Source organism: Nuphar pumila, chromosome 6 (assembly GCF_984573655.1).
Source record: "Nuphar pumila chromosome 6, dmNupPumi1.hap1.1, whole genome shotgun sequence".
NCBI lineage: Eukaryota > Viridiplantae > Streptophyta > Magnoliopsida > Nymphaeales > Nymphaeaceae > Nuphar > Nuphar pumila.
In genome coordinates this window covers 400240-419203 of record NC_143254.1, presented here as the reverse complement: position 1 = coordinate 419203, position 18964 = coordinate 400240, and the positions used below count along the sequence as shown (strand labels likewise).

General features: G+C 40.9%; 1 pseudogene; it reads right to left on the bottom strand.

Annotated features, from left to right (window-relative positions):
• Positions 1 to 3338: 3338 nt before the first annotated feature.
• LOC149833579 (uncharacterized) overlaps positions 3339 to 18964 on the bottom strand; it is a 32090-nt pseudogene continuing 16464 nt past the window's right edge.

Here is an 18964-nt window from a genome sequence, read left to right as displayed (position 1 = left end):
ATTTGGTGTAACGTACGCATGCAGTCGCAATACGCTACATGACACACAAGGCTAAGGCAAAGTTTGTGCCCTTTTCGGAAGTGATAGCTGATATGAGACAATTATACGCTAAGTGGAATGGACAGCATAAAATACACATTTAAAAATGTACTTGATCAGGTTCCGATAGGCAGTGGCGCACGAGGTGTGCAGGGCCAATGAAATAATTCATCACATCAAAAGGTGTTGGTATGTTGTTTTTGGCCGTTAGGCTGGCCTGATTAGGCAGTTTTGTGCATCACGAGTTTGTAAAGCATTCTATGCCATGACAAATTAGTTGCAAATGAGCGACTGAAAGGCTTGCGACGGTAAGGAAGGACCGCCGCACCGTACTGGCCTATGAAAGAAATAGACCTGTAACATAGGGTACCTAGTTGAAAAATGTTAGCTAACTCCTTTCAGGAGAAGAAACCTAAGAAGGAAAGTATAGGTAGCATCATGGTTGTTGAGGGAAAGGATACCAAATGTTCTAAGTTGATTGAGGAAAGTAAAATAGGTGAAGAGGGAAAAGCGTACGTGTAATCCTCTAAGAGAAAACTGTTGTATGCATTATAATGGTACATCTACTTGTATTCAACATTATAAATACGAGAAAGCACCTTTCTCATGTGTGTTAATTAAATACTTATCGTGCGTCCTTCTCCCTTCCCAAGAACAAGAGCCCCCATCTTACGAAGCTCAAAATGGAACATCGTCGACTGTCTTCAGAATCTCCCGATGTAAACTCAAACATTACGGGTAGGAGCGGGAGAACAAGGAAAAATAACCTGAACCAATGAAAATTTTCTCGTAGAATGCATGGGATCTAAAATCCAAAGATGGGCAGACTTTCCTTTCTAACTGGATAAAGTTGTTGAATCCAAGCTAGAGGAGGTTTCCACCGAATTTATCAACACTGTACGACACAATAATCAGCATTGTTTTAAACCCTTCCATAGTGCATCAGGAGAAACAATTATCTTCTAGAAACAAGAGATCTTGGCCTCCGACATAGAGGTGGGTGATCCTTCTGGGCAGAACTGAACGAGATCGCTTCCTTAATCATTCTTCCTTTGTGCTTCCTGGGCAATTTCAACACCCTTCTCCGTATTGTTGATTGCAACCTTCCTGTTAAGGCCACTCGATCGATGAGATCATTCAATGACTTCTTATCTAAATGGTTTCTTTATAACGTTCTATTAGGGGGCTCCTCCTTCTCCTAGTCCAGCAAAAGAAGCAAGCTTTGCCTTCGACGACTTCATCGTGCGCTCATAACCAATGCATTTTAAGACCTCTTCCACAACCTCCAAAGTTTTATATGCCCATGGACCTCCTTGGATAATACGAGTACAATGCTTGCATCAACAAAAGATTTCACTTTGAATACTGGTGGCTACACCTACCAACCTTCGATGACATGATTTCTGAGTGGTGGTTGCAACCTGTCATAGGCAAATGGGCATGGGCATCCTTCTGGATAATCTGTAAGCTACGATCAATCAAAAAGTAAGTCGGCTGACGGGCAAGGTGGTTTGTTCAAAATGGAAGAAAGGCTTAGACAGGGTTGCCTACCGTGTCACGGGCTTAGAAGCGAAGGCCCCCATGATGTAGCTTCGAATAATCGCAAACACCGAAAGCAGGCCTTTTTAATGCACAAGCAACACACAACACACGCGCACGAGCAAAAGCAAGAGTACGCACATGCACAATCACAAAGAGAGCAAAGAGGCAAGGATGCAAAAAGCTTCTTTATAGATACTTGAAAGCAAAATACATCAAGAGGAGAAGAGAGAGTCCGAATACACAGGATTCTTAAGTCGTAAGGCCCTGTGGGGCATTCAAGAGTGCCAAAGAGGTATATACATCAGAAACAAAAAGGTGAAAAATATGACAGTCCAGAACACGCTCCCCCACCTAAGTTGGCACCGTCCTTGATGCCAATTGTTCATGATAGTCTTCTACAAGCTGTCGATGTTGAAACATGTTGTTGGCCTTTTCTTAAGTGGCTTCATATTCTGGCAATCACTTTCACTGTACTAGGTACTTTTTGACATCCCCAAGGTAGTTGTTGGAATGGTTAAGGATAACTTCTGGTTCTCTGCCTGGGGTGCTGACTGTTGAGGGTGTATGCTACAGAATGAGAGCACGTTGAGGCATGTTCATTAAGGGTCTCCTTCATCTTCATGAAACGACTTCAGGTTGCAGATGTGGAATATTAGGTGCACTTGAAAGTTTGTTGACAAGTTCAGTCGATACGCCAAGTTTTCTACACACTTCATAATGGTAAATGAACCATCATACTTGCAAATAAGGCCTCAGTGGTGGCCCCAAAAGATGGTTGTGCGGTCGGGAAAGAGCTTCACCAACACCTTGTCTCCAACATAAAATTTTATTGGTCGACGCTTCTCATCTGCCCATTTCTTCATGCGCTTGGTCGCCTTATTCAAATACGTCTTTGCTAACTCTATATGATCTTGCTAGTTCCTGACGAACTGGTATTCATAAGGCACTTTGTCACGTCTACAGTAAGGGAGTTCATAGTCTGCGGTTGTTGTCCAATTGTAACTTCGAATGGGCAATGGCTGGATGACTCGCTCTTTTGGAGGTTGTAGCAGAATTGAGCTGCATCAAGTAAATCAACCCAGTCCCTTTGATTGGCACTGATAAAGTGCCGCATATATTCCTCCAACATGCCATTGATCCTCTTTGTCTGTCCAACATTCCTATCAAGTGAAACACTTCTCGCCAAAACTTGCCAATGAAGCAGACATCACAATCGCTGACAATGCTCTCTGGGATTCCTCAATGCTTGACTACATTATGCATGAACAACTTCGCAATATCGAAAACTGAGCAGGTGATAGGGGCAGGCACAAAGATAGCATACTTTGAAAACCTATCCATAATCATATAGATGAAACTGCAGCCTTGTGCTTTTGGCAAACTCACAATGAAATCTATGGTTATGTACTCCCATGGATGACTTGGCACAGGTAAGGGCTCCAATAGTCCACCAGGTCTCTGATTGATGAGCTTGTCTTATTGGCAAATCAAGCAAGTCTGCATATAAGCATCCACATCATCGCGCATCTGCGACTAGTAGAATGCACATTCTAACAACACCAACATTCTTTGTTATCCTGGGTGACCCGCCCAGGTAGTATCATGGCACTCATGCATCAAGCACCTTCATAGAGTGTTCTGTCATAGAATATATAGACGATCACCCGCTGAGTGAAGCAAATCATCCTCCAGCCAAAATCTTTGCATTGTTCCTTCCTTCACCAATGTGACCAGTTGTTTAGCCATCAAGTCACTCTTTAAAGCTTCTCGAACCTGCTCGTCGATTGGCTCACACTGCCATTCCACGCGAGCAAAGCTGCAAGTTCTGCCTTTTGACTCAAGGCGTCGGCAACAACATTGGTCCTGTCTGGCTTGCACTCGAGGATCATATCAAATTCTGCCAGCGCGCTTGCCTTAGACTCAACTTCTTCTGAGTCTGAAAGTAGCTTATCACAACATTGTCAATACGCATAATGAATTACGACCCCAATATATAGTGTCTCTATGTGTGAAGACAGTGCACGACCACCAACATCTCGCGCTCGTATACAGTGTATCGACACTCAATGTCATTCAACTTTCTGCTTTCAAATGCATTGAAATGTCCTTCTTGGAATAACACCCCTCCGATTGCAAAGTCAGATGCATCAGTTTGCACTTCAAATAGTTGCCGACAATCGAGAAACTTTAGCACTGGTTCCTCTACCAAGGCTCGCTTCAACCCATCAAAAGCCTTCTGGCAAGCATCAGATCATAGCCATAGTCTGTCTTTCTTTAGCAGATCTGTGAGCATAGTAGAAATATGTGAATATTCCTTGATGAAGCATCAATAATAATTTGCAAGCTCCAAGAAAGAGCATAATTCAGGAACCTTAGAATGTGGCTCCCATGCTTGAATAACCTAAATCTTCTTGTGGTCTATTTTCAGAGTGCCTCCTCCCATAATATGGACAAGAAAGTGGACTTCTTTCTGACCAAATAGGCATTTTTTCTAGTTGACATATAACTCATGGCCCTTCAGAGTTTGAAACATAATCTGAAAGTGTTGGACATGTTGCTCAATAGAATCGTTATACACCACTATATCGTTCAAGTACATAACGACAAACTTGTCAAGGTACAGGTAGAAAATCTTATTCATCAGAGTTGAGAAGGTAGCGGGTGTTTATCAAGCCGAAGGGCATGACAAGGAATTCAAACGCCCCATATCGCATTACACAGGTAATTTTTGGCTTGTTCCCTTCTGCAACTCTGACCTGCCAGTAGATAGATCTCAGGTCCAACTTAGAAAAGACATTAGCCTTTTCAAGCTGATCAAACAAGTCCACAATCAAGGGAAGCAGGTACTTTCTCTTCACAGTCATTTTGTTCAGTGCCCTATAATCGACATACAAGCACTTCGACCCATCATGTTTTGCCTGAAATAACACAGGCGCTCTAGAGGGAGCTTTGGATGGTTGGATGATTCCTACTTTAAGCATGTCATCCAATTGCCTGCGTAATTTCCGTAGCTCAGAAATTGCCATGCGATAGAGAGTCATTGCAGGTGGTTGTGCACCCGGTACTAGCTCAATCTGGTGGTCTACCTCACGCCTTGGAGATAGCTTCTTTGGCAGTTCGATGAGCATAACATCGCCAAACTCCTTCAATACTGGCACTAAGGTTTCTGGAACATCTGCAGCTTCTTCCACCTCGCCTGTAGCACAGATTGTGACAAGAAAAGTTTCATCACCGGTTTTCATGCCTCTCTTTAACTAGAACGCAGACACCAAGCACCCACAGGGCTTCACTGGTATCACAGTAACCATGCAGGGCTAATTCTCACTTTCAAAGTTGATAGCGTTTAGGTGAGGCATCGACACTGCCTTGTTACTTCTAAAGAATTTCATCCTGAGGATGACTTTGAAATCATCCATACGCACGACTGATAATGTGATCCTTCCTGATCAGATGTAGATCTGCACTGGCACATCATGAACAACACCGTAGATGACCTTGGCCTCCGAGTTAACCACTTTCATGTATCTCTCTTTCTTTTCTCACTGCAATCCCAATCGATCTGTCTCTTCACGCGAGATGAAATTATTTATGGCACCTGTGTCTACCAATGCCTTGGTGAGTCTTCCATTGAGCAGAAGTTCCAAGTACATCAGTTCTTTGCATACAATCGGTTCCACAACAGCTATCACGTTCACCACATTCATCATCTGTATTGCACCAACTGTTGGCACCTTTGTAGGTTGATGATCTTCCTCACCCTGAACAACATTCATAGATCGGGGTGCATAGTTATCTTTATTTTCTTGACCATGATTTCTATTGGGACATGTATATGTCCAATGATCACTGTGGTAGATACGATAGTCACGACGACTATTATTGTCGCCTTGAAACTTATTCCAATTTTGATTGTTATTTTGGCCATATCATGTCGACCATGATTTTGCTGGTTCTTGAGGCCAGCATTCTACGCATGGTCATTCCTTCGGTTGTCTCTTTGATTGTTGCGGTCATTTCTCTGTTGTCTGCCTTGAAATGCTGCATTGTTTTTGTCAAGCTCGGCAAGTTTCTCTGCAACTACAAGCGCCTCAACTAGCATTGCAGGGTCATGCCGAATGAGTTATGCCTTTGCCCACCCTTGCAAACCGCTACTGAAATAGAACAACCGATCATGATCATCCATTCTTTCGACTTTCAGCATTATCGAAGAGAATGCCTTGATATAGTCATACACTGACCCTATCTGTTTCAGTGCCATCAACCTTTTGCAAGCTATTTTTTCTTGGTTTTTAGGCAAAAAGTAGTCTCACAATTCTTTTTTAAGGTCCTCTCATGAGACTATAGCAACCAACCCACATCAAACATCACCCAAGCAACGTCTCCACTAAAGAGTCGCTTCATCCGCAAAGTACATTATTGTGGTCCACAACCTATCTGCATCTTCCTCTATTCTCGCAAATTTCAAAAATTGATCCATCGCGTAGATAAAGTTCTCGAGATCCTTTGAGTTTTGTGTGCCCATATACTTTGCGGGCTTAGGTAGCCTGTAACATGGTCTATCCATGAGTGCCGCCAGCCAGAGCAGTTCTCAACTGCCACTCTAACTGATCATTTTTTTCATCGGAAAACATCCAATTCAATGGCCATGATGTTGAACCGATCCAAGAGATCATCAAATCTGGTGGCAAAATCCTCCACCGAATAATCAAGTTTAGTAGCAAGATTTTCTACAGCGTTTTCCACTCCCTCTACCGTTGTCTGCGTTGAGATCCTTAAAAGCAACACAAGTCACATTAACCAACTTCTCCATGTTGGTTACTGACCAGTCAGCTCGGCAACATCACGCGAGATGGCTGACACCTAATCATCGGTCATGAAATCTTCTTCAGAAGGAACCATACTGCCTGAAGGAGTCATGACATTGTTCTTCGGTGCCATTGTCAATCCCAATGTCGACAAGGCTCTGGTATAAACTTATCACTGGCTTAAAAGTGAAGGCCCCCGTGATGTAGCTTTGAGTAATTGAAAACACTGAAAGCAGACCTTTTTAGCGCACAAGCAACGCAAAACACACGCGCATGAGCGAAAGCAAGAGTATGTGCATACACAATCACAAAGAGGACAAAGAGGCAAGGATGCAAAAAGCTTATTTATAGATACTTGAAAGCAAAGTACATCACGAGGAGAAGAAAGGGTCCGAATACACGGGATTTTTAAGTCGTAAAGCCTTATGGGGCACTCGAGAGTGCCAAAGAAGTATATGCATTAGAAACAAAAAGGTAAAAAATACGGCGATCCAGAACACCCACCGTCTCCTCTTATTTAATATGGTCTGGAAAGGTTTCAATACCTTCTTTAGAAAAGATTTGAAGATGAGTTTCATTGAAAGCTTAATTAGATCTACCAGGATGTCAACAGTTCAACTTGTTGCAATATGCGAACGACATCCTCATAATTGGAACAACTAGCAAAATTCAAATAACTGGGTTTTGGCTCTTACTAAAGATCTTGCAGGAAATTTTGGGCCTCACAATCAATAAGGATAAAAGTCGTTTAATTATGATAAATCATTTGTAGAATCCCTTTTCGCATGTCCTCTTTTAGAATTGTCGTTGGGTTACTTGGGTTTAAAAATATTTTCTAGCGGAAGAGAAGATTACATCAAGTTGAATTCTTGGACAACAAACTACATCTCTAAGGCAAGGAAGGTAATACTCATCTGCCATGTTCTTTGTAGTGTCTTATTGTGCCGGTTGACACTCTTTCACCTTCCCAAGAAGGTTGAAAAATGCCTTAACAGACTCTTTCAACAATTTTTGTCGTGGAGACTCGGTCCACCAAAGGCACAAGTCACTTGGGACCATGTCTGCCTCCCGAAAGAGCATTGTGGTTTGGGAATATGGAGGTTATCCTCAATCAACAAAGCCTCCCTTTACCACCGTGGTGATATCCCATGTGGTAAGAGGGGTCTTGTGTAGGGATGACAATGGACCGGGGAACAACGGGGCTCCGCCCTGCCTCGGCCCATTTGGATCAGGGATGAAGGGAATGTAGGCGGGAATGAAGGTTAAAATTTATTCCCGTGCGGGGATGGAGGTGGGGATGGACTTAAGCTTTTCCCCACTCTGCCCTGTCCCCATCCCAATCCCTGCCTAGCCCCACCCCGCCCCATCCCCAATCCTTTAAGGAATGACTATAGACTAAGGAGAAATGGGTTCCCATCCCGCCTCACCTCCGTTTGGACCGGAGATGGAGGACATGAAAGTGGGATGGAGGTGGGGGTGGAGGTTGAAATCCATCCTCGTGCGGGGATGGAGGTGGGGATGAAGGTTTGGATTTTGAAACGGGGCGGGTTGGAGACCTTGTCCCCTGCCCCGGTCCACTGCCATCCCTACTCTTGTGCCAAGCTGAAGGCTCAGGTTGGAATCCCTCTGCCACATGTTTTAAGAGTTATATGGTAGGGATCAGACTAACTGCAACTTGCCTTTCAAAAAAAAAAACAAAAACAAATCCTCCCTTTGTCAGTGGTTATGGTACGAAAGAGGACCTATCGTGTCCTGTACTAATCAAAGCAAAATAGCACGGAAGCATATCAGGTCATGCTGAACATGAGCGTTTTTGCTCTTGCCGACATCGTGGCCGTCTGTTTGCATTTTGGATGAATGCCACGTAGTTTTGTTGACTTTTGAGCTTTTTAAAATGCAAATCGGATGGCCACGATATCAGCATGAGCAAAAACACTCATGTTAAGCATGACCTGATCTGCTTCCAAATAGCACATGACAGAAAAGCTCCTCAATCTGGAAGGCGGGCAGGTTATATGTTCCCCCCGAGAACATGCACTGTAGCTACAGTGCGTGTTTCTGGTCCCCACTGAGCATCGCGTGGCGCTCAGTGGGGTGTAGGGGGAGTCGTACATGTTGATGTCGCTCAGTGAAGACCCCGAAACACGCACTGTAGCTACAGTGCATATTCTGGGGGTGCACACGCAACACCCTCTCGTCTGTAAGGCCATCAACAAATCATTGGACCTTTTAAATAGTTAGTATCTTCCACAGGGACTGGTTCCCTCTCATGGAATCCCTCAAAGGAAGACAACTTCACACTCTCTACCCGCTACAATGCCCGCCTGGAGGACAAAGCAAACCAGTTCCCAAAAAACATCTTATGGTTCTGGGGTCCTTCACCATGATCTCAGTTCTTTGCTGGGAAGAATCAATACTCTTGATCTATTACAGCGGCAAGGGTTCCACCTTGCAAACCATTGTAACTTATGTGCCTACAATTCGGAGACTACCGAGCACCTGCGATGGTGATGCCTTCTTTCAAACTCTCTTTATTGCTTCTTGGCTCGATGTTTGTTTTCAAGTGACGTTGGTGGGCTGCTTAAGGCAACTTGTAACTGGGCTACCGAAGATGCATCATGTAACTAGATGGTTGTTGGTGTGGAGGATATGATTCATCTAAACCAGGAGGAGAGTCTGGAAGGAACGCAACAACAGATTCTTCAGGAACGTCTCAAACTCCCTTAACTCCATTAAGTGTTCCATCCAAGATGACGTTCAGTCTCCGGCTCTGGCCATTAGGCCTGATTCTGATATTTCTTAGATCGCTGATTGTCGGGTAGGACAATAGGACTTTTTGGGAATAGGGATGGTAGTGGACCGTGGGAAAACAGGTTCCACCCAGTGTCGCCTCATTTGGACTGGGGATGGAGGACATGAAACGGGGAATGAACCATGGATGAAGGTTAAAATCAAAACCCATGCAGAGAAGGATAGACTTACTTTTGCCCCGCCCGACCCCATTAAAAAATTTATTATTATATTTTTATACATATTATAAAATCCTATATATTTATATGCACATATATATATATATATATATATATATATATATATATATATATATTTCTAACCCTAAGATAAAACCCTTTTTCGAATCTCTTATCTCTCCTTCCTTTAACGAGCCACTTACGAGCTACCATTTCTCTTATCTTCTTCATTTAACGGTGGAAGGTGGTAACAACGAAAGGATGAAAAAAATAGAGCCCACTCGGGATGGAGGGCATGAAACTGAGGATGGAGGTTAAAATCAAAACCTGTACGGGGATGGAGACGGAGGATGCAGGGCAAAATTTTGAGACAGGGTGAGTAGATACCTTGTTCCCCACCTCCACCCCCACGTCGGTCCACTACCATCCCTACTTTATAAGGTTTTTTATTTAAGTGTATGGTGGCAAACACAACATATGACATCTCATCATCTTTCTCTCCAATATTGTATTTTCTTGTTTCTTCTAAAATTTAAGAAAAACAGTTTCTCTTTTCTCTAAAAAAATGTGTGTGTGAAAGAGAATTGAGAGAGAGTGCAACTTGTAGCCGTAGGTCATATTGACAGATTTAAGTAAAATTTGTGTTTACCTTGTGTGATTGTACTTTTACATTTCCAAAATTTCCAATTCAGAGAATATAAAGAAGAAACAAGCTGATGTTTAAAGGTTAAAAGTGAGTAGATAACGGTCATGCTTAACAAAAAGACTAGCACATGCTTGTTTTGGTCACAGATAAGTAAAAGCTTGAGAAATTAGTTGTGATTAATTGTTAGTCACAAGGTCAACCTTGTGGCCAACTTTCACAAAATTCAAATTAAAAAGGCAAAAATAATCAGTTACTAACCTTGAGAAAGTATTGTGATTTTGATTTACAATTGCTGCATTAAGAAAAATGATTGCATTGTCCTCCAAAAATGAAATGTTTTCATAAATGCTTAGAAATTTGTCAAAATTCTCTACAAACCCAAATTCATCAATTTCTTATTTATTTAGAACCATTTAACTAATTTACAGACCTCTTGACAAGCACACAAATTTGTATAAATTTCTTGTGAACCTTCAAAAGATTAAAATCAAACTAAGGAGATTCACATAATATTTGCATGAACCTCCTAACATTCACACAAAATTTTTATCAACCTCCGAAAAATTAAAATCCAAATAAGGAGATTTGTGTAATATTTGCATGGACCTCCTGACATTAGCACAAATTCACAAAAATTTTATTGCGAACCTCCAAAAGATTAAAAATCATAAAATAAAGAATTCACATGATATTTGTGCGGACCTCCTAACATTCACACAAATTTCTAGCAAAACTCTAAAAGATTAAAATGCAAAATAAGAAGATTCACATGATATTGTATGGACCTTCTGAAATTCATAGAAATCTCTTGTGAACCTTAGAAAGATTAAAATTCTACTAAGAAGATTCTTATGATACTTACTCAAACCTCCTGATATTCAAAAAAATTTATTGAGAACTTTTGAAAGATTAAAATCGCAAAATAAGAATATTCGCATGATATTTATGCAGACCTCCTGACATTCAAACAAATTTCTTGTGAACCTTCAAAAGAATAAAATCTGAATAAGGATATCCGTATGATATTTATGTGGACCTCCTAATATTCGCACAAATTCACACAAAGTTCTTATGAACCTCTGAAAGATTAAAATTGCAAATTAAGGAGATTCACATGATATTTATGTGAATTTTTTGCCATTCGTACAAATTATATTTTTTCAAATAATCCAAGGGAAAACTCCTGCCATCTCTGATCGTTTGCACTTTGCCAATTATATTAAAAAACCCTAGAGCTCTCCCTATGGCCATCGAGGATTACACTCAGCTTCGACCTTGCGGTAAGGGATGCCAGTTGTGCATTTCAAACTTATGGAATTTGTATAAATTTCTTGCAAACTTTCGAAAGATTAAAATCACAAAATAAGGAGATTTTCATGATACTTGCATGGATCTTCGAACATACACACAAAATTTCTGCGAACTTCTAAATAATTAAAATCATAAAATAAAAATATTCACATAATATTTGCACGAACCTCCTAACATTTACACAACTTTTTTTGTGAACTTTCGAAAGATTAAAATTATAAAATAAGAAAATTTATATGATATTTGCAAGGACTTCTTGATATTTTCATAAATTCATATAAATATTTTATGAACGCTCCTAAAAAATTAGAATCCAACTAAGGTGCTTGACATGATATTTGTGCAAACCTCCTGATATTTGGACAAATTCACACAATTTTCTTACAAACTTTTCAAAGATTAAAATCACAAAATAAGGAGATTCTAATGCATTTTGGTAAGCCTAGGTTCAATTTTTAGGATTTAGGTATGCTTGAGTTAGCTTTGGTCAAGTCAAAGGTCAAAATTGTTCAAGATTTTGGTAGGGTTCAAAGAAAAATTAGGTTATCCCAAAATACAACTCAATAAATATTGTAAAAATAGAAGATGACTTAGGACACGTCGGGAAAGCTTAAGTTAAACTATGAGGTTTAAGGGATTCAGGGTTGCAGAGATAAAATTGTTGAAACTTTTGAGTTTATTTAAAAATTAAATTTTGTTTGGTTTCTGGAAAACCCTAAGACAATGGATTATTTCTCTCAGAATAAAAATCTTGAAAATTAAAATTCAGCTAAATTAGAATTCAGGTTTAGAACAAGTTTGTTTCTAGACTAGGTTTTGGGCAAAATAGGTTATAGTGTCAGATTTAATTATCCTTAATAAGAAAAAAATAGGATATAATTTTTGGAGGGTTGGTTAAGGACGCATAGAGGTGTCTGAGGTTAATTTTGTAGGTCTAGACTAGGTACATATTTAAAGATGCGTTATTTTTAAGTTAGGTGATTTTCTAGAAATAACAACTGAATGTTGTTTTCAAAATTGGGTTTGAGAGAGGTTTATGCTTAAAGGGCATTAGGAAAATGAGTCATAAAGACTTACAATGTTTTGGTAAGGGTGTCCTAAGATTGGAGATGAGTCTGGTGCATTCAAGAAAAGTGCATAAGCCATAGTGGTGTAGAGTTGGTCCATATTCATCAAATGGAGTTGATGCAATCTACTAAGTAGAATTGATTCTACTTAGTACTTAGGCAAATCCAGACTTTGAAAGGTCTCATACCACCTTACATGAATTAAATGGGCCCTAAGATATGATGAATGAGTTAAGGGAGGGTAGGGACTCATAAGGGTAAAAAAAGATGTCCTAGGGGTCAAGGAGGTAGGGGATATATATATATATATATATATATATATATATATATATATATATATATATATATATATATATATATATATATATATATATATATATATATATATATATATAGTGAGTGAGTGAGTGAGAGAGAGAGAGAGGGAGTCAACCTCCAAGAGGGGGTAAATTTTTTAAGAGAGAGAGCGAGGCAACTTAATTTGATTTTTATATCATATCTCAAAATACAAAAGAAAACCCCTTTTATAGTCCCAGGAAAACTCCATAATAGCAATTACAAAATCTCAAGCACCCACACATCTAGCAAAGCAATATTAACTCATAATTTCCTTCTTTAGATAAAGTCAACTCTAACTTAAGAAAACACCTCTTCAATGAACTAATAAGGCCCAACACACAAGGCTCATTTGAAATACCAAGGAGGGAGGCCCAAGGAGGTCTACACGCTTCCTTAGAAGGACTTGAATGTCCTTGGGTGGGCCCCCTTGCCAATAAATGAGAGGTGCATCCAAGGGGGGTCCCACATGCTAAAAATTATAGAAATTTGGATATGAAAAATCTAAAGCAAAAAGGCTTCAAGGGATTCGGGGTAACAGAGATAAATATATGAAAATTTCAGAGTTTATTTGAAAACTAGATCCTGTTTGGTTTTTGACAAACTCTAAGAGAGTAAATTATTTCTCTCAAAATAAAAATAAAAAAATTTACATAAAATAGGGTTAGGATAGTGACATGCTAGAGAGGATCTGGTTATATGGGGGTCTGGGTCGATCTGGTTTGGGAATTAAAATTTAGCTAAATTAGGACACATATTTGGAACAGGTCTGTTTCTTGACTGGGTTTTAGATAAAATAGGTTCTATTGTCTGATTTAATTATCCTTAACGGGGAGGAATTAGGATCCGATTTTTAGAGGGTTGGTTAAGAACACACCGGGGTGTTTGGGGTTAGTTTTGCAAGTATAGACTAGGTATAAATTTAGAGATACGTTATTTTTAAGTTAGATGATTTTTTAGAAATCACAACAATAAAATGTTGTTTTCAGAATTGGGTTTAGGAGATGCTTAGGCTTAAAGAGGAATAGGAAAATGAGTCCTAAAGACTTGCACAGTTTAGGTAGGGTGGCCTAAGGTTGGGGTTGATGCTAGTCCATCTGAGAAGAGTCCAAGAGTCATGATAGTGCTAAGTTGGTCTATGTCCGTCGAAGGGAGTTGATGTAGTCTACTAAATAAAATTGGTTCTACTTAGTACTTAGGCAATTTCAGACCTCAAAAGAGTTGTTACTACTTTACATGAACCGGATGAGCCTTGAGACAGAGTGAACGAGTCAAGGAGGGTAAAAAATCGCATAGATAAAGAAGTAGAAAAGAGAGCCTAGGAGCCGAGGGGGTAGGAGAGAGAGAGAGTGAAACTCGACATCCAAGAGGAGGGTGATTTTCTTGAGAGAGAGAGAGAGAGAGTGAAACAACTTGATTCAATTTTCATATCATATCTCAAAATACAAAAGGGCAGGTCTTTTATAGGCCAAGAGATGTTTTATAATAGAAATTATAAAATCTCAAGCACCCACACATCTAACAAAGCAATATTAACTTCTAATTCCCTACTTTTGATAAAGCCTACTCTAACTTAGGGAAACACCTCCCCAATGCACTGATAAGACCCAACACACAAAGCCCATTTGAAATACCAAGGAGGGAGGACCAAGAAAGTCTACACGACTTCCTTGGCGGGGCTTGAATGCTCTTAGGTGGTGCCAATTGGTGGGGCCCACTCTTTTTCTCTTCCTTCTAGAGGGTACTCCCCATGTGTGTCCCACTTGCCAATAAATGAGAGGGCCATCGAAGGGGGTCCCACATGATAAGGTGGTTGTCTTGACGGGATGACTGCATAGTTGAAGTGACATGACTTGCAACAAGTGGAGCTTAAATAACGAATATGGATCATCCTGCAGAGGATCCATTTGTATTTTTTGGACCTTAGGAGTTGGATCTGGGTTTATGAAATGTGGGATCGCATCAGATTCACATGATATTTGGATGGAATTTCTGACATTATATTACAGTCTAAAATCCAACGAACTCACACAGATCTGAACTCCAGGATCTAGATGCCACCTTAGCAGGGAAAGAAGGCTTTATAGACCAATGTGGGGCTTAGGAGGGTGGCATGGCAACTGATGTGTCCTCCTCACATGTGAAAAAGTTAAGAGACATGTGTTCATACCAGAAGGGTCAAAGGCTTCACACATGTTTGCATTAGAACCAAGGAGAGCCACTCACTAGAGGCGTCAATCATAGGAACAAGGTGGAACATCTTCGCTTCTCTATATGCCTTTCAAGTTAATTATGAAGAAGTTTAATTGAGTTTTCTTCTTAATTAATTAGGACTTTTAATTAAAGGAGTATCCAGAATCCCTTTTCTAGTTCAGTTTTTGCAATAAGATTCTTTATTACTTATAAATTAATTGATTAAGTAGGGACTCTATATCAGACCTCTCATCTATAAATAAAGGTTTGAGAACCTCTTTTTATACATGAAATAATATTAAAGTTTTCTCATAACCTCTCTGCAGTTGTCCCCCCCTCTCTCTAGACGTCTCTCTCTCCCTTTATTCTTCTCTCTTCTTTCTCCCCTCCCTCACATTTTTTCCTCCTCTCTATGAATCATATGAGGCCATGCCTCTTTGGATGGTCCTCCATCCCTTTCATAGGGCCAAGTCCTTCTTTTACCCTTGTCTTGCAGCATAACGCTTTCTTACCTCCAAAATCTAATATTGGATCTATGTCAATTGTAGTTCTGTTGATCAGTCATCCTCGCAGCTTTATCTCAGATATTTATACAGTCTTTGGACCCCTATCACATCTTAGGACCGGTCCCTAACCTTCTCTAAAGCTGCATAAGCTGTCTAGACCAAGTATGCATTCGAAGAAGCATTGCAGAATCGTTTTGCTAATTGTGGAGAAGGCCATGAACACCAACCCTCTCACTCTCTCTCCCTTCTCTCTCTACTTATGTGCCTGATTTAGAGTTTTTGCCCTTACAGGAGGGGGGTCCGGGGGCTCCCCCCCTGGCGGGGGGCTCGGGGGGCAGCGCCCTCCGGACCAAAAATTTTTTGGGCCTTCCAACAATGATTTGTAGTATTATCGGGCTTTCCTACAGCAATTTGTAGCATTTGTAGTGTCTTCCGTAAATCGCAAAACGCTATAGCGATTTGTAGTGTCTTCCGCAAATCGCTATAGCGATTTTTAGTGTCTTCCGCAAATCGCTATAGCGATTTGTAGTGTCTTCCGCAAATTAGGACCAACTTGTCAGAGTCATATCTCCCTAACCGGAGGTCATATTCCAAATCCGCGATTTGTAGTGTCTTCCGCAAATCGCTATAGCGATTTATAGTGTCTTCCGCAAATCGCTATAGCGATTTGTAGTGTCTTTCGCAAATTAGGACCAACTTGTCAGAGTCATATCTCCCTAACCGGAGGTCATATTCCAAATCCGTGATTTGTAGTGTCTTCCGCAAATCGCTATAGCGATTTGTAGTGTCTTCCGCAAATCGCTATAGCGATTTGTAGTGTCTTCCGCAAATTAGGACCAACTTGTCAGAGTCATATCTCCCTAACCGGAGGTCATATTCCAAATTCGCGATTTGTAGTGTCTTCCGCAAATCGTTATAGCGATTTGTAGTGTCTTCCGCAAATTAGGATCAACTTCTCAGAGTCATATCTCTCTAACCGGAGGTCATATTCCAAATCCGTAAAAAGTGGTGTCTTCGTTATTGAGTCTAGTTTATTTCTGTAAATTTTCAGCAATTTCTATTGTCATTTCATTCCCCATTTTAACTTCAATGATACATTACAACCACAATCATCAAAAGAAAGATTGCCCAAGCTAAGAGTCACCATTCTCGCCCTCCTCCTCGACAGCAACCGAGTCGGTGCAGTCGCGCTGAGGATGGCCAGCAGAAGCTCCACCACGTCGTCTTCTTCTCCCTAGCGAGGAGGTCTCAGCGGAGCCGTCGTTCCGGTGACAGGTGTTCATCTCGTTCCGGTGACGGGTGTTTTACGAAATGTAAATCCCCCCTTCTGTAAGGGCAAAAGGCCATGAACACGCTGGAAGGAGCCCTCAGACCCCCCTTCTGTAAGGGTAAAAGCTCTGAATCAGACTCCATAACTCTTCAAGTTGAATGATGCTACCCACACTGGGAGGAGCTCTCAGACCCCCCTTTCTGTAAGGGTAAAAACTCTAAATCAGACTCCACAACTCTTCAAGTTGAATGATGCTACCCACGCTGGGAGGAGCCCCCAGACCCTCCTCCTGTAAGGGTAAAAACTTTGAATCAGGCTCCACAACAGTAAATGTGCAGGTCAGTCGGTGCTTGATGGAGCAATGTATGATCTTCTAATGGATGTGCACAGAAGCAGAAATAGAAGAGAGAGAGAGTGAGAGTGAGAGTTGAATGATGCTACCCACGCTGGGATGAGCCCCCAAACCCTCCTCCTGTAAGGGTAAAAACTTTGAATCAGGCTCCACAACAGTCAATGTGCAGGTCAGTCGGTGCTTGATGGAGCAATGTATGATCTTCTAATGGATGTGCACAGAAGCAGAAATAGAAGGGAGAGAGAGAGAGTAAGAGGGTTGATGTTCATGGCCTCCTCCAGGGAAGATTTCTTTCTCGGATAATCCTGCAGTGCAGAGACTGGGTCTTAAATAATCATCTTCGGGGCACTTAAGTCTTTACAACCACTCCTTTTCAAGAACCGTCATTTTTTTTTGCACCAATGGAGGAGAGGGTACTTAAGTCTTTGCAATCGCATCAAACTCCAACGCTAATTAATGCTGACAAACATGGGGATACGAGATGCACATGCTTACATACGTGGTGCTCTTTGGGACCCCCGATCATGAGATGCCCTGTTCGGGGGGAACATATAACCTGCTTTGGTAGCACACAGTCACTTTTATCAAAGTGTGGGTTCCCGAGAAACACTGAGCCCGGTGTCAGCCCAAGTTTTGTCCAAAGCTGTTGTTCCAGTGATTGGAATGGGGTGCTATTGGAAAAGTCCAAAAAAAAGATTGCTCTGAAATAAAGAGTTCCCGCCTAAGGACATGCGCACATACAATCCTGAGGGTTAACCTTTTGTTGGGTTGGACATTTTTCTGCACTGCCGCAGTTTGCTAAGCTAGTTGAGTATGCATTTGCTGGCTCAGGCTGCACCTGGCAGTACGGAGTACTTGCAAGTAACCAAGAACATACTGGATTTCTCTTAAGCCTGAAAGTTTGAATGACAAAGAAGTGGCATATCACTAATTTAGAAGAAAAACTTAAGTACCAACTTTAAATATCTCGTACAATAGAGAGTTCCCGTAGGAGTTCCAAAATCTGAAGGAAGAGATTTGGTTATTTTCCAAGTTTACGAGCTGTAACGAAGGAGGGGTGCTGTTTCCCATATCTAGTGTGTCATTAAATAAGTTTGTCTTCAACCTCCTGCAGTTTTTAAAAAAATGATTCGCTGCCAAAAACTCGGGTGATTTGGACCAATCGACCAAGAAATATATTCTTCTGTGCTTACACTGTCTGAAGAGAATGCAAACTGAACAAAGGTGTTGGTACCGGTCCTTCCAGTGTTCCAAATTCCATGACTCTACACGATCATGTACAAGTTAGATCAAGAGAATGAAAAGCTTGAAAAATAAGGAGGCAAGTTAAGGACTCACAATGTTGTTAGAGACGGTATGGTTGTGAACCAAGATGGGGCTACTGATACATCAAACGAGTTGTCGCTCAAGTCCCTGTAGAAAGAGAACGTCAGTTCAAGGATGAGAGAGAGAGAGAGATCATATTCTTACACATAATTGAGCCTGTTCATGTTCGTCAAATTAGGTATAGGACCGGTTAGCCGATTGCTTGCTAAATTCCTGAAAAAGATGCAAGGAGTTGAAAAGTTAGGCCAATTAAATTGTTACTGCTGTAGAAGTCCATCAGATAACAGTAAAAAACTTACAATTCACTGATATTTGCAAGGTTGTTGAGAGTGGATGGCACTGAACCATTCAAGAAATTCTTATCAAGTCGGCTTTTGAAGAAGCAAATCCAGGGTTAGGTATTGATAAAAAGTGAATGAAATAATGATGGTGTATAACAAGTGCTTACACTAGCATATAAACACGTAATCAACAGGAAAAGATATTATGGATACTCACAGGACTTCAAGTATGGATACTCACAGGACTTCAAGTGTTTGCACAAGCCCTATTGTGGAAGGGATTACTCCAGACAAACGATTTCCATCAAACAATCTTTTGTG